A 13,514-nucleotide genomic window follows, 5' to 3' on the forward strand; every position below is an offset into this window, starting at 1 on the left:
GTGGAGCAGGTCTGTCTCCGTGGCGCAATTGGCTAGCGCGATCGGCTGTTAACAGAAAAGTTGGAGGTTCGAGCCTACCCGGTGGTTGTGCGGCGCTTTTTTTTCTGTGGGCTGATAGCTTTGAAGATATGTGCTGATGGTGGTGAGAGTGGAGCAGGACTGTCTCCGTGGCGCAATTGGCTAGCGCGATCGGCTGTTAACCAAAAGGTCGGAGGTTCGTGCCCACCCGGTGGTGGTATGGCGCTTTTTTTTCTTTGGGCTGATAGCTTTGAAGATATGTTCTCATGGTGGTGAGAGTGGAGCAGGACTGTCTCCGTGGCGCAATTGGCTAGCGCGATCGGCTGTTAACCGAAAGGTTGGAGTTTCGAGCCCACCCGGTGGTGGTTCGGTGCTTTTTTATCTTTGGGCTGATAGCTGTGAAGATATGTTCTGATGGTGGTGAGAGTAGAGCAGGACTGTCTCCGTGGCGCAATTGGCTAGCGCGATCGGCTGTTAACCGAAAGGTTGGAGGTTCGAGCCCACCCGGTGGTGGTGCGGCGCATTTTTTTTCTTTGGGGTGATAGCTCTGAAGAAATGGTCTGACGGTGGTGAGAGTGGAGCAGGACGGTCCCCGTGGCGCAATTGGCTAGCGCGATCGGCTGTTACCCGAAAAGTTGGAGGTTCGAGCCCTCCCGGGTGGGGTGTGTTGCTTTTTTCTTTGCGCTGATAGTTTTGAAGATATGTTCCGATGGTGGTGAGAGTGGAGCACGATTGTCTCCGTGGCGCAATTGGCTAGCGCGATCTGCTGTTAAGCGAAGGGTTGGAAGTTCGAGCCCACCCGGTGGTGGTGCGGCGCTTTTTTTTCTTTGGGCTGATAGCTTTGAAGATATGTTCTAACTGTGGTGAGAGTGGAGCAGGACTGTCTCCGTGGGGCATTTGGCCAGCGCGATCGGCTGTTAACCGAAAAGTTGGAGGTTCGAGCTCTCCCGGGAGGGGTGTTTTGCTTTTTTCTTTGCGCTGATAGCTTTGAAGATATGTTCTGATGGTGGTGAGATTGGAGCACGACTGTCTCCGTGGCGCAATTGGCTAGCGCGATCGGCTGTTAACCGAAATGTTGGAGGTTCGAGCCCACCCGGTGGTGGTGCGGTGCTTTTTTTTTCTTTGGGCTGATAGCTCTGAAGAAATGGTTTGACGGTGGTGAGAGTGGAGCAGGACGGTCCCCGTAGCGCAATTGGCTAGCGCGATCGGCTGTTAACCGAAAAGTTGGAGGTTCGAGCCCTCCCGGGTGGGGTGTGTTGCTTTTTTCTTTGCGCTGATAGCTTTGAAGATATGTTCTGATGGTGGTGAGAGGGGAACACGATTGTCTCCGTGGCGCAATTGGCTAGCGCGATCTGCTGTTAACCGGTAGGTTGGAAGTTCGAGCCCACCCGGTGGTGGTGCGGCACTTTTTTTTCTTTGGGCTGATAGCTTTGAAGATATGTTCCAATTGTGGTGAGAGTGGAGCAGGACTGTCTCCGTGGCGCAATTGGCCAGCGCGATCGGCTGTTAACCGAAAAGTTGGAGGTTCGAGCCCTCCCGGGAGTGGTGTTTTGCTTTTTTCTTTGCGCTGATAGCTTTGAAGATATGTTCTGATGGTGGTGAGAGTGGAGCACGACTGTCTCCGTGGCGCAATTGGCTAGCGCGATCGGCTGTTAACCGAAAGGTTGGAGGTTCAAGCCCACCCGGTGGTGGTGCGGTGCTTTTATTTCTTTGGGCTGATAGCTTTGAAGATATGTTCTGATGGTGGTGAGAGGGGAGCAAGACTGTCTTCGTGGCGCAATGGGCTGGCGCGATCAGCTGTTGACCGAAAGGTTGGAGTTTCGACCCTCCCGGGAGTGGTGTGTTGCTTTTTTCTTTGCGCTGATAGCTTTGAAGATATGTTCTGATGGTGGTGAGAGTGGAGCAAGACTGTCTCCGTGGCGCACTGGGCTAGCGCGATCGGCTGTTAACCGAAAGGTTGGAGGTTCGAGCCCACGCGGTGGTGGTGCAGCGCTTTTTTTGCGCTGATAGCTTTGAAGATATGTTCTGATGATGGTGAGTGTGGAGCATGACTGCCTCCGTAGCGCAATGGGCTAGCGCGATCGGCTGTTAACCGAAAGGTTGGAGTTTCGAGCCCTCCCGGGAGTGGTGTGTTGCTTTTTTCTTTGCGGTAATAGCTTTGAAGATATGTTCTGATGGTGGTGAGATTGGAGCAGGACAGTCTTCGTGGCGCAATTGGCTAGCGCGATCGGCTGTTAACCGAAAGGTTGGAGGTTCGAGCCCAACCGGTGGTGGTGCGGCGCTTTTTTTTCTTTGGGGTGATAGCTCTAAAGAAATGTTCTGACGATGGTGAGAGTGTTGCACGACTGTCTCCGTGGGGCAATTGGCTAGCGCGATCGGCTGTTAACCGTAAGGTTGGAGGTTCGAGCCCACCCGGCGGTTTTGCAGCGCTTTTTTTTCTTTGGGCTGATAGCTCTGAAGAAATGTTCTGACGGTGTTGAGAGTGGAGGAGGACTGTCTGCGTGACGCAATTGGCTAGCGCGATCGGCTTTTAACCGAAAAGTTGGAGGTTCGAGCTCTCCCGGTGGTGGTGTTTTGCTTTTTTCTTTGCGGTTATAGCTTTGAAGATATGTTCTGATGGTGGTGAGAGTGGAGCAGGACTGTCTTTGTGGCGCAATTGGCTAGCGCGATCGGCTGTTAACCGAAAGGTCAGAGGTTTGAGCCCAACCGGTGGTGGTGCGGCGCTTTTTTTTCTTTGGGCTGATAGCTTTGAAGATATGTTCTCATGGTGGTGAGAGTGGAGCAGGACTGTCTCCGTGGCGCAATTGGCTAGCGCGATCGGCTGTTAACCGAAAAGTTGGAGTTTCGAGCCCACCCGGCGGTGGTTCGGTGCTTTTTTATCTTTGGGCTGATAGCTATGAAGATATGTTATGATGGTGGTGAGAGTAGAGCAGGACTGTCTCCGTGGCGCAATTGGCTAGCGCGATCGGCTGTTAACCGAAAGGTTGGAGGTTCGAGCCCACCCGGTGGTGGTGCGGCGCATTTTTTTTCTTTGGGGTGATAGCTCTGAAGAAATGGTCTGACGGTGGTGAGAGTGGAGCAGGACGGTCCCCGTGGCGCAATTGGCTACCGCGATCGGCTGTTAACCGAAAAGTTGGAGGTTCGGGCCCTCCCGGGTGGGGTGTGTTGCTTTTTTCTTTGCGCTGATAGTTTTGAAGATATGTTCTGATGGTGGTGAGAGTGGAGCACGATTGTCTCCGTGGCGCAATTGGCTAGCGCGATCTGCTGTTAAGCGAAGGGTTGGAAGTTCGAGCCCACCTGGTGGTGGTGCGGCGCTTTTTTTTCTTTGGGCTGATAGCTTTGAAGATATGTTCTAACTGTGGTGAGAGTGGAGCAGGACTGTCTCCGTGGGGCATTTGGCCAGCGCGATCGGCTGTTAACCGAAAAGTTGGAGGTTCGAGCTCTCCCGGGAGGGGTGTTTTGCTTTTTTCTTTGCGCTGATAGCTTTGAAGATATGTTCTGATGGTGGTGAGAGTGGAGCACGACTGTCTCCGTGGCGCAATTGGCTAGCGCGATCGGCTGTTAACCGAAAGGTTGGAGGTTCGAGCCCACCCGGTGGTGGTGCGGTGCTTTTTTTTTCTTTGGGCTGATAGCTTTGAAGATATGTTCTGATGGTGGTGAGAGGGGAGCAACACTGTCTCTGTGGCGCAATGGGCTAGCGCGATCAGCTCTTAAATTGACCGAAAGGTTGGAGTTTCGAGCCCTCCCGGGAGTGGTGTGTTTCTTTTTTCTTTGCGCTGATAGCTTTGAAGATGTGTTCTGATGGTGGTGAGAGTGGAGCACGACTGTCTCCGTGGCGCAATTGGCTAGCGCGATCGGCTGTTAACCGAAAGGTTGGAGGTTCAAGCCCACCCGGTGGTGGTGCGGTGCTTTTATTTCTTTGGGCTGATAGCTTTGAAGATATGTTCTGATGGTGGTGAGAGGGGAGCAAGACTGTCTTCGTGGCGCAATGGGCTGGCGCGATCAGCTGTTGACCGAAAGGTTGGAGTTTCGACCCTCCCGGGAGTGGTGTGTTGCTTTTTTCTTTGCGCTGATAGCTTTGAAGATATGTTCTGATGGTGGTGAGAGTGGAGCAAGACTGTTTCCGTGGCGCACTGGGCTAGCGCGATCGGCTGTTAACCGAAAGGTTGGAGGTTCGAGCCCACGCGGTGGTGGTGCAGCGCTTTTTTTGCGCTGATAGCTTTGAAGATATGTTCTGATGATGGTGAGTGTGGAGCATGACTGCCTCCGTAGCGCAATGGGCTAGCGCGATCGGCTGTTAACCGAAATGTTGGAGTTTCGAGCCCTCCCGGGAGTGGTGTGTTGCTTTTTTCTTTGCGGTAATAGCTTTGAAGATATGTTCTGATGGTGGTGAGATTGGAGCAGGACAGTCTTCGTGGCGCAATTGGCTAGCGCGATCGGCTGTTAACCGTAAGGTTGGAGGTTCGAGCCCACCCGGCGGTTTTGCAGCGCTTTTTTTTCTTTGGGCTGATAGCTCTGAAGAAATGTTCTGACGGTGGTGAGAGTGGAGCAGGACTGTCTGCGTGACGCAATTGGCTAGCGCGATCGGCTTTTAACCGAAAAGTTGGAGGTTCGAGCTCTCCCGGTGGTGGTGTTTTGCTTTTTTCTTTGCGGTAATAGCTTTGAAGATATGTTCTGATGGTGGTGAGAGTGGAGCAGGACTGTCTTTGTGGCGCAATTGGCTAGCGCGATCGGCTGTTAACCGAAAGGTCAGAGGTTCGAGCCCAACCGGTGGTGGTGCGGCGCTTTTTTTTCTTTGGGCTGATAGCTTTGAAGATATGTTCTGATGGTGGTGAGAGTGGAGCAGGACTGTCTCCGTGGTGCAATTGGCTAGCGCGATCAGCTGTTAACCAAAAGGTCGGAGGTTCGAGTCCACCCAGTGATGGTGCGGCGCTTTTTTTTCTTCGGACTGATAGCTTTGATGATATGTTCTTATGGTGGTGAGAGTGGAGCAGGTCTGTCTCTGTGGCGCAATTGGCTAGCGCGATCAGCTGTTAACAGAAAAGTTGGAGGTTCGAGCCTACCCGGTGGTTGTGCGGCGCTTTTTTTTCTGTGGGCTGATAGCTTTGAAGATATGTTCTGATGGTGGTGAGAGTGGAGCAGGACTGTTTCCGTGGCGCAATTGGCTAGCGCGATCGGCTGTTAACCAAAAGGTCGGAGGTTCGAGCCCACCCGGTGGTGGTATGGCGCTTTTTTTTCTTTGGGCTGATAGCTTTGAAGATATGTTCTCATGGTGGTGAGAGTGGAGCAGGACTGTCTCCGTGGCGCAATTGGCTAGCGCGATCGGCTGTTAACCGAAAAGTTGGAGTTTCGAGCCCACCCGGCGGTGGTTCGGTGCTTTTTTTATCTTTGGGCTGATAGCTGTGAAGATATGTTCTGATGGTGGTGAGAGTAGAGCAGGACTGTCTCCGTGGCGCAATTGGCTAGCGCGATCGGCTGTTAACCGAAAGGTTGGAGGTTCGAGCCCACCCGGTGGTGGTGCGGCGCATTTTTTTCTTTGGGGTGATAGCTCTGAAGAAATGGTCTGACGGTGGTGAGAGTGGAGCAGGACGGTCCCCGTGGCGCAATTGGCTAGCGCGATCGGCTGTTAACCGAAAAGTTGGAGGTTCGGGCCCTCCCGGGTGGGGTGTGTTGCTTTTTTCTTTGCGCTGATAGTTTTGAAGATATGTTCTGATGGTGGTGAGAGTGGAGCAGGATTGTCTCCGTGGCGCAATTGGCTAGCGCGATCTGCTGTTAAGCGAAGGGTTGGAAGTTCGAGCCCACCCGGTGGTGGTGCGGCGCTTTTTTTTCTTTGGGCTGATAGCTTTGAAGATATGTTCTAACTGTGGTGAGAGTGGAGCAGGACTGTCTCCGTGGGGCATTTGGCCAGCGCGATCGGCTGTTAACCGAAAAGTTGGAGGTTCGAGCTCTCCCGGGAGGGGTGTTTTGCTTTTTTCTTTGCGCTGATAGCTTTGAAGATATGTTCTGATGGTGGTGAGAGTGGAGCACGACTGTCTCCGTGGCGCAATTGGCTAGCGCGATCGGCTGTTAACCGAAAGGTTGGAGGTTCGAGCCCATCCGGTGGTGGTGCGGTGCTTTTTTTTCTTTGGGCTGATAGCTTTGAAGATATGTTCTGATGGTGGTGAGAGGGGAGCAAGACTGTCTCTGTGGCGCAATGGGCTAGCGCGATCAGCTCTTAAATTGACCGAAAGGTTGGAGTTTCGAGCCCTCCCGGGAGTGGTGTGTTTCTTTTTTCTTTGCGCTGATAGCTTTGAAGATATGTTCTGATGGTGGTGAGAGTGGAGCAAGACTGTCTCCGTGGCGCACTGGACTAGCGCGACCGGCTGTTAACCGAATGGTTGGAGGTTCGAGCCCACGCGGTGGTGGTGCAGCGCTTTTTTTTCTTTGCGCTGATAGCTTTGAAGATATGTTCTGATGATTGTGAGAGTGGAGCATGACTGCCTCCGTGGCGCAATGGGCTAGCGCGATCGGCTGTTAACCGAAAGGTTGAAGTTTCGAGCCCTCCCGGGAGTGGTGTGTTGCTTTTTTCTTTGCTGTAATAGCTTTGAAGATATGTTCTGATGGTGGTGAGAGTGGAGCAGGACTGTCTTCGTGGCGCAATTGGCTAGCGCGATCGGCTGTTAACCGAAAGGTTGCAGGTTCGAGGCCAACCGGTGGTAGTGCGGCGCTTTTTTTTCTTTGGGGTGATAGCTCCGAAGAAATGTTCTGACGGTGGTGAGAGTGGAGCACGACTGTCTTCGTGGGGCAATTGGCTAGCGTGATCGGCTGTTAACCGAAAGGTTGGAGGTTCGAGCCCACCCGGTGGTGGTGCGGCGCTTTTGTTTGGGCTGATAGCTTTGAAGATATGTTCTCATGGTGGTGAGTGTGGAGCAGGGCTGTCTCCGTGGCGCAATTGGCTAGCGCGATCGGCTGTTAACCGAAAGGTTGGAGTTTCGAGCCCACCCGGCAGTGGTGCGGCGCTTTTTTTTCTTTGGGCTGATAGCTTTGAAGATATGTTCTGATGGTGGTGAGAGTAGAGCAGGACTGTCTCCGTGGCGCAATTGGCTAGCGCGATCGGCTGTTAACCGAAAGGTTGGAGGTTCGAGCCCACCCGGTGGTGGTGCGGCGCTTTTTTTTCTTTGGGGTGATAGCTCTGAAGAAATGGTTTGACGGTGGTGAGAGTGGAGCAGGACGGTCCCCGTAGCGCAATTGGCTAGCGCGATCGGCTGTTAACCGAAAAGTTGGAGGTTCGAGCCCTCCCGGGTGGGGTGTGTTGCTTTTTTCTTTGCGCTGATAGCTTTGAAGATATGTTCTGATGGTGGTGAGAGGGGAACACGATTGTCTCCGTGGCGCAATTGGCTAGCGCGATCTGCTGTTAACCGGAAGGTTGGAAGTTCGAACCCACCCGGTGGTGGTGCGGCACTTTTTTTTCTTTGGGCTGATAGCTTTGAAGATATGTTCTAATTGTGGTGAGAGTGGAGCAGGACTGTCTCCGTGGCGCAATTGGCCAGCGCGATCGGCTGTTAACCGAAAAGTTGGAGGTTCGAGCCCTCCCGGGAGTGGTGTTTTGCTTTTTTCTTTGCGCTGATAGCTTTGAAGATATGTTCTGATGGTGGTGAGAGTGGAGCACGACTGTCTCCGTGGCGCAATTGGCTAGCGCGATCGGCTGTTAACCGAAAGGTTGGAGGTTCAAGCCCACCCGGTGGTGGTGGTGCGGTGCTTTTATTTCTTTGGGCTGATAGCTTTGAAGATATGTTCTGATGGTGGTGAGAGTGGAGCAAGACTGTCTTCGTGGCGCAATGGGCTGGCGCGATCAGCTGTTGACCGAAAGGTTGGAGTTTCGACCCTCCCGGGAGTGGTGTGTTGCTTTTTTCTTTGCGCTGATAGCTTTGAAGATATGTTCTGATGGTGGTGAGAGTGGAGCAAGACTGTCTCCGTGGCGCACTGGGCTAGCGCGATCGGCTGTTAACCGAAAGGTTGGAGGTTCGAGCCCGACCGGTGGTGGTGCGGCGCTTTTTTTTTTCTTTGGGGTGATAGCTCTGAAGAAATGTTCTGACGGTGGTGAGAGTGGCGCACGACTTTCTTCGTGGGGCAATTGGCTAGCGTGATCGGCTGTTAACCGAAAGGTTGGAGGTTCGAGCCCACCCGGTGGTGGTGCGGCGCTTTTTTTTCTTTGGGGTGATAGCTCTGAAAAATGGTCTGACGGTGGTGAGAGTGGAGCAAGACGGTCCCCGTGGCGCAATTTGCTAGCGCGATCGGCTGTTAACCGAAAAGTTGGAGGTTCGAGCCCACCCGGTGGTGGTGCGGCGCTTTTTTTTCTTTGTTCTGATAGCTTTGAAGATATGTTCTTATTGTGGTGAGAGTTGAGCAGGACTTTTTCCGTGGCGCAATTGGCCAGCGCGATCGGCTGTTAACCGAAAATTTGGAGGTTCGAGCCCTCCCGGGAGTGGTGTTTTGCTTTTTTCTTTGCGCGGATAGCTTTGAAGATATGTTCTGATGGTGGTGAGAGTGGAGCACGACGGTCTCCGTGGCGCAATGGGCTAGCGCGATCGGCTGTTGACCGAAAGGTTGAAGTTTCGAGCCCTCCCGGGAGTGGTGTGTTGCATTTTTCTTTGCGATGATAGCTTTGAAGATATGTTCTGATGGTTGTGAGAGTGGAGCAAGACTGTCTCCGTGGCGCATTGGGCTAGCGCGATCGGCTGTTAACCGAAAGGTTGGAGTTTTGAGCCTCCCGGGAGTGCTGTGTTGCTTTTTTCTTTGCGGTAATGGCTTTGAAGATATGTTCTGATGGTGGTGAGAGTGGAACAGGACTGTCTTCGTGGCGCTATTGGCTAGCGCGATCGGCTGTTAACCGAAAGGTTGGAGGTTCGAGCCCAACCGGTGGTGGTGCGGCGCTTTTTTTTCTTTGGGGTGATAGCTCTGAAGAAATGTTCTGACGGTGGTGAGAGTGGAGCACGACTGTCTCCGTGGGGCAATTGGCTAGCACGATCGGCTGTTAACCGAAAGGTGGAGGGTTCGAGCCCACCCGGTGGTGGTGCGGCGCTTTTTTTTCTTTGGGGTGATAGCTCTGAAGAAATGGTCTGACGGGGGTGAGAGTGGAGCAGGACGGTCCCCGTGGCGCAATTGGCTAGCGCGATCGGCTGTTAACCGAAAAGTTGGAGGTTCGAGCCCACCCGGTGGTGGTGCGGCGCTTTTTTTTCTTTGGGCTGATAGCTTTGAAGATATGTTCTTATTGTGGTGAGAGTTGAGCAGGACTTTTTCCGTGGCGCAATTGGCCAGCGCGATCGGCTGTTAACCGAAAAGTTGGAGGTTCGAGCCCTCCCGGGAGTGGTGTTTTGCTTTTTTCTTTGCGCGGATAGCTTTGAAGATATGTTCTGATGGTGGTGAGAGTGGAGCACGACTGTCTCCTTGGCGCAATTGGCTAGCGCGATCGGCTGTTAACCGAAAAGTCGGAGTTTCGAGCCCTCCCGGGAGTGGTGTGTTGCTTTTTTCTTTGCGCTGATAGCTTTGAAGATATGTTCTGATCGTGGTGAGAGTGGAGCAAGACTGTCTCCGTGGCGCAATGGGCTAGCGCGATCGGCTGTTAACCGAAAGTTTGGAGGTTCGAGCCCACCCGGTGGTGGTACAGCGCTTTTTTTCTTTGCGCTGATAGCTTTGAAGATATCTTCTGATGTGGTGAGAGTGGAGCAAGACTGTCTCCGTGGCGCAATTGGCTAGCGCGATCGGCTGTTAACCGAAAAGTTGGAGGTTCGAGCCCACCCGGTGGTGGTGCGGCGCTTTTTTTTCTTTGGGCTGATAGCTTTGAAGATATGTTCTTATTGTGGTGAGAGTTGAGCAGGACTTTTTCCGTTGCGCAATTCGCCAGCGCGATCGGCTGTTAACCGAAAAGTTGGAGGTTCGAGCCCTCCCGGGAGTGGTGTTTTGCTTTTTTCTTTGCGCGGATAGCTTTGAAAATATGTTCTGATGGTGGTGAGAGTGGAGCACGACTGTCTCCTTGGCGCAATTGGCTAGCGCGATCGGCTGTTAACCGAAAAGTTGGAGTTTCGAGCCCTCCCGGGAGTGGTGTGTTGCTTTTTTTTGCGCTGATAGCTTTGAAGATATGTTCTGATGGTGGTGAGAGGGGAGCAAGACTGTCTCCGTGGCGCAATGGGCTAGCGCGATCGGCTGTTAACCGAAAGGTTGGAGGTTCGAGCCCACCCGGTGGTGGTACAGCGCTTTTTTTCTTTGCGCTGATAGCTTTGAAGATATCTTCTGATGGTGGGGAGAGTGGAGCAAGACTGTCTCCGTGGCGCAATGGGCTAGCGCGATCGGCTGTTAACCGAAAAGTTGGAGGTTCGAGCCAACCCGGTGGTGGTGCGGCGCTTTTTTTTCTTTGGGCTGATAGCTTTGAAGATATGTTCTTATTGTGGTGAGAGTTGAGCAGGACTTTTTCCGTGGCGCAATTGGCCAGCGCGATCGGCTGTTAACCGAAAAGTTGGAGGTTCGAGCACTCCCGGGAGTGGTGTTTTGCTTTTTTCTTTGCGCGGATAGCTTTGAAGATATGTTCTGATGGTGGTGAGAGTGGAGCACGACTGTCTCCTTGGCGCAATTGGCTAGCGCGATCGGCTGTTAACCGAAAAGTTGGAGTTTCGAGCCCTCCCGGGAGTGGTGTGTTGCTTTTTTTTGCGCTGATAGCTTTGAAGATATGTTCTGATGGTGGTGAGAGGGGAGCAAGACTGTCCCCGTGGCGCAATGGGCTAGCGCGATCGGCTGTTAACCGAAAGGTTGGAGGTTCGAGCCCACCCGGTGGTGGTACAGCGCTTTTTTTCTTTGCGCTGATAGCTTTGAAGATATCTTCTTATTGTGGTGAGAGTTGTGCAGGACTTTTTCCGTGGCGCAATTGGCCAGCGCGATCGGCTGTTAACCGAAAAGTTGGAGGTTCGAGCCCTCCCGGGAGTGGTGTTTTGCTTTTTTCTTTGCGCGGATAGCTTTGAAGATATGTTCTGATGGTGGTGAGAGTGGAGCACGACTGTCTCCTTGGCGCAATTGGCTAGCGCGATCGGCTGTTAACCGAAAAGTTGGAGTTTCGAGCCCTCCCGGGAGTGGTGTGTTGCTTTTTTCTTTGCGCTGATAGATTTGAAGGTATGTTCTGATGGTGGTGAGAGTGGAGCAAGACTGTCTCCGTGGCGCAATGGGCTAGCGCGATCGGCTGTTAACCGAAAGTTTGGAGGTTCGAGCCCACCCGGTGGTGGTACAGCGCTTTTTTTCTTTGCGCTGATAGCTTTGAAGATATCTTCTGATGTGGTGAGAGTGGAGCAAGACTGTCTCCGTGGCGCAATTGGCTAGCGCCATCGGCTGTTAACCGAAAAGTTGGAGGTTCGAGCCCACCCGGTGGTGGTGCGGCGCTTTTTTTCTTTGGGCTGATAGCTTTGAAGATATGTTCTTATTGTGGTGAGAGTTGAGCAGGACTTTTTCCGTGGCGCAATTGGCCAGCGCGATCGGCTGTTAACCGAAAAGTTGGAGGTTCGAGCCCTCCCGGGAGTGGTGTTTTGCTTTTTTCTTTGCGCGGATAGCTTTGAAGATATGTTCTGATGGTGGTGAGAGTCGAGCACGACTGTCTCCTTGGCGCAATTGGCTAGCGCGATCGGCTGTTAACCGAAAAGTTGGAGTTTCGAGCCCTCCCGGGAGTGGTGTGTTGCTTTTTTTTTGCGCTGATAGCTTTGAAGATATGTTCTGATGGTGGTGAGAGGGGAGCAAGACTGTCTCCGTGGCGCAATGGGCTAGCGCGATCGGCTGTTAACCGAAAGGTTGGAGGTTCGAGCCCACCCGGTGGTGGTACAGCGCTTTTTTTCTTTGCGCTGATAGCTTTGAAGATATCTTCTGATGGTGGGGAGAGTGGAGCAAGACTGTCTCCGTGGCGCAATGGGCTAGCGCGATCGGCTGTTAACCGAAAAGTTGGAGGTTCGAGCCCACCCGGTGGTGGTGCGGCGCTTTTTTTTTCTTTGGGCTGATAGCTTTGAAGATATGTTCCTATTGTGGTGAGAGTTGAGCAGGACTTTTTCCGTGGCGCAATTGGCCAGCGCGATCGGCTGTTAACCGAAAAGTTGGAGGTTCGAGCCCTCCCGGGAGTGGTGTTTTTCTTTTTTCTTTGCGCGGATAGCTTTGAAGATATGTTCTGATGGTGGTGAGAGTGGAGCACGACTGTCTCCTTGGCGCAATTGGCTAGCGCGATCGGCTGTTAACCGAAAAGTTGGAGTTTCGAGCCCTCCCGGGAGTGGTGTGTTGCTTTTTACTTTGCGCTGATAGCTTTGAAGATATGTTCTGATGGTGGTGAGAGTGGCAAAAGATGGTCTCCGTGGCGCAATGGGCTAGCGCGATCGGCTGTTAACCGAAAGGTTGGAGGTTAGAGCCCACCCGGTGGTGGTACAGCGCTTTTTTTCTTTGCGCTGATAGCTTTGAAGATATCTTCTGATGGTGGGGAGAGTGGAGCAAGACTGTCTCCGTGGCGCAATGGGCTAGCGCGATCGGCGGTAAACCGAAAGTTTGAAGTTTTGAGCCCTCCCGGGAGTGGTGTGTTGCTTTTTTCTTTGCGGTAATAGCTTTGAAGATATGTTCTGATGGTGGTGAGAGTGGAGCAGGACTGTCTTCGTGGAGAAATTGGCTAGCGCGATCGGCTGTTAACCGAAAAGTTGGAGGTTCGAGCCCAACCGGTGATGGTGCGGCGCTTTTTTTTCTTTGGGGTGATAGCTCTGAAGAAATGTTCTGACGGTGGTGAGAGTGGAGCACGACTGTCTCCGTGGGGCAATTGGCTAGCGCGATCGGCTTTTAACCGAAAGGTTGGAGTTTCGAGCCCACCCGGCAGTGGTGCGGCGCTTTTTTTCTTTGGGCTGATAGCTTTGAAGATATGTTCTGATGGTGGTGAGAGTAGAGCAGGACTGTCTCCGTGGCGCAATTGGCTAGCGCGATCGGCTGTTAACCGAAAGGTTGGAGGTTCGAGCCCACCCGGTGGTGGTGCGGCGCTTTTTTTTCTTTGGGGTGATAGCTCTGAAGAAATGGTTTGACGGTGGTGAGAGTGGAGCAGGACGGTCCCCGTAGCGCAATTGGCTAGCGCGATCGGCTGTTAACCGAAAAGTTGGAGGTTCGAGCCCTCCCGGGTGGGGTGTGTTGCTTTTTTCTTTGCGCTGATAGCTTTGAAGATATGTTCTGATGGTGGTGAGAGGGGAACACGATTGTCTCCGTGGCGCAATTGGCTAGCGCGATCTGCTGTTAACCGGAAGGTTGGAAGTTCGAACCCACCCGGTGGTGGTGCGGCACTTTTTTTTCTTTGGGCTGATAGCTTTGAAGATATGTTCTAATTGTGGTGAGAGTGGAGCAGGACTGTCTCCGTGGCGCAATTGGCCAGCGCGATCGGCTGTTAACCGAAAAGTTGGAGGTTCGAGCCCTCCCGGGAGTGGTGTTTTGCTTTTTTCTTTGCGCTGATAGCTTTGAAGATATGTTCT

Source organism: Rhipicephalus microplus, unplaced genomic scaffold (genome assembly GCF_043290135.1).
Source record: "Rhipicephalus microplus isolate Deutch F79 unplaced genomic scaffold, USDA_Rmic scaffold_14, whole genome shotgun sequence".
NCBI classification, from domain to species: domain Eukaryota; kingdom Metazoa; phylum Arthropoda; class Arachnida; order Ixodida; family Ixodidae; genus Rhipicephalus; species Rhipicephalus microplus.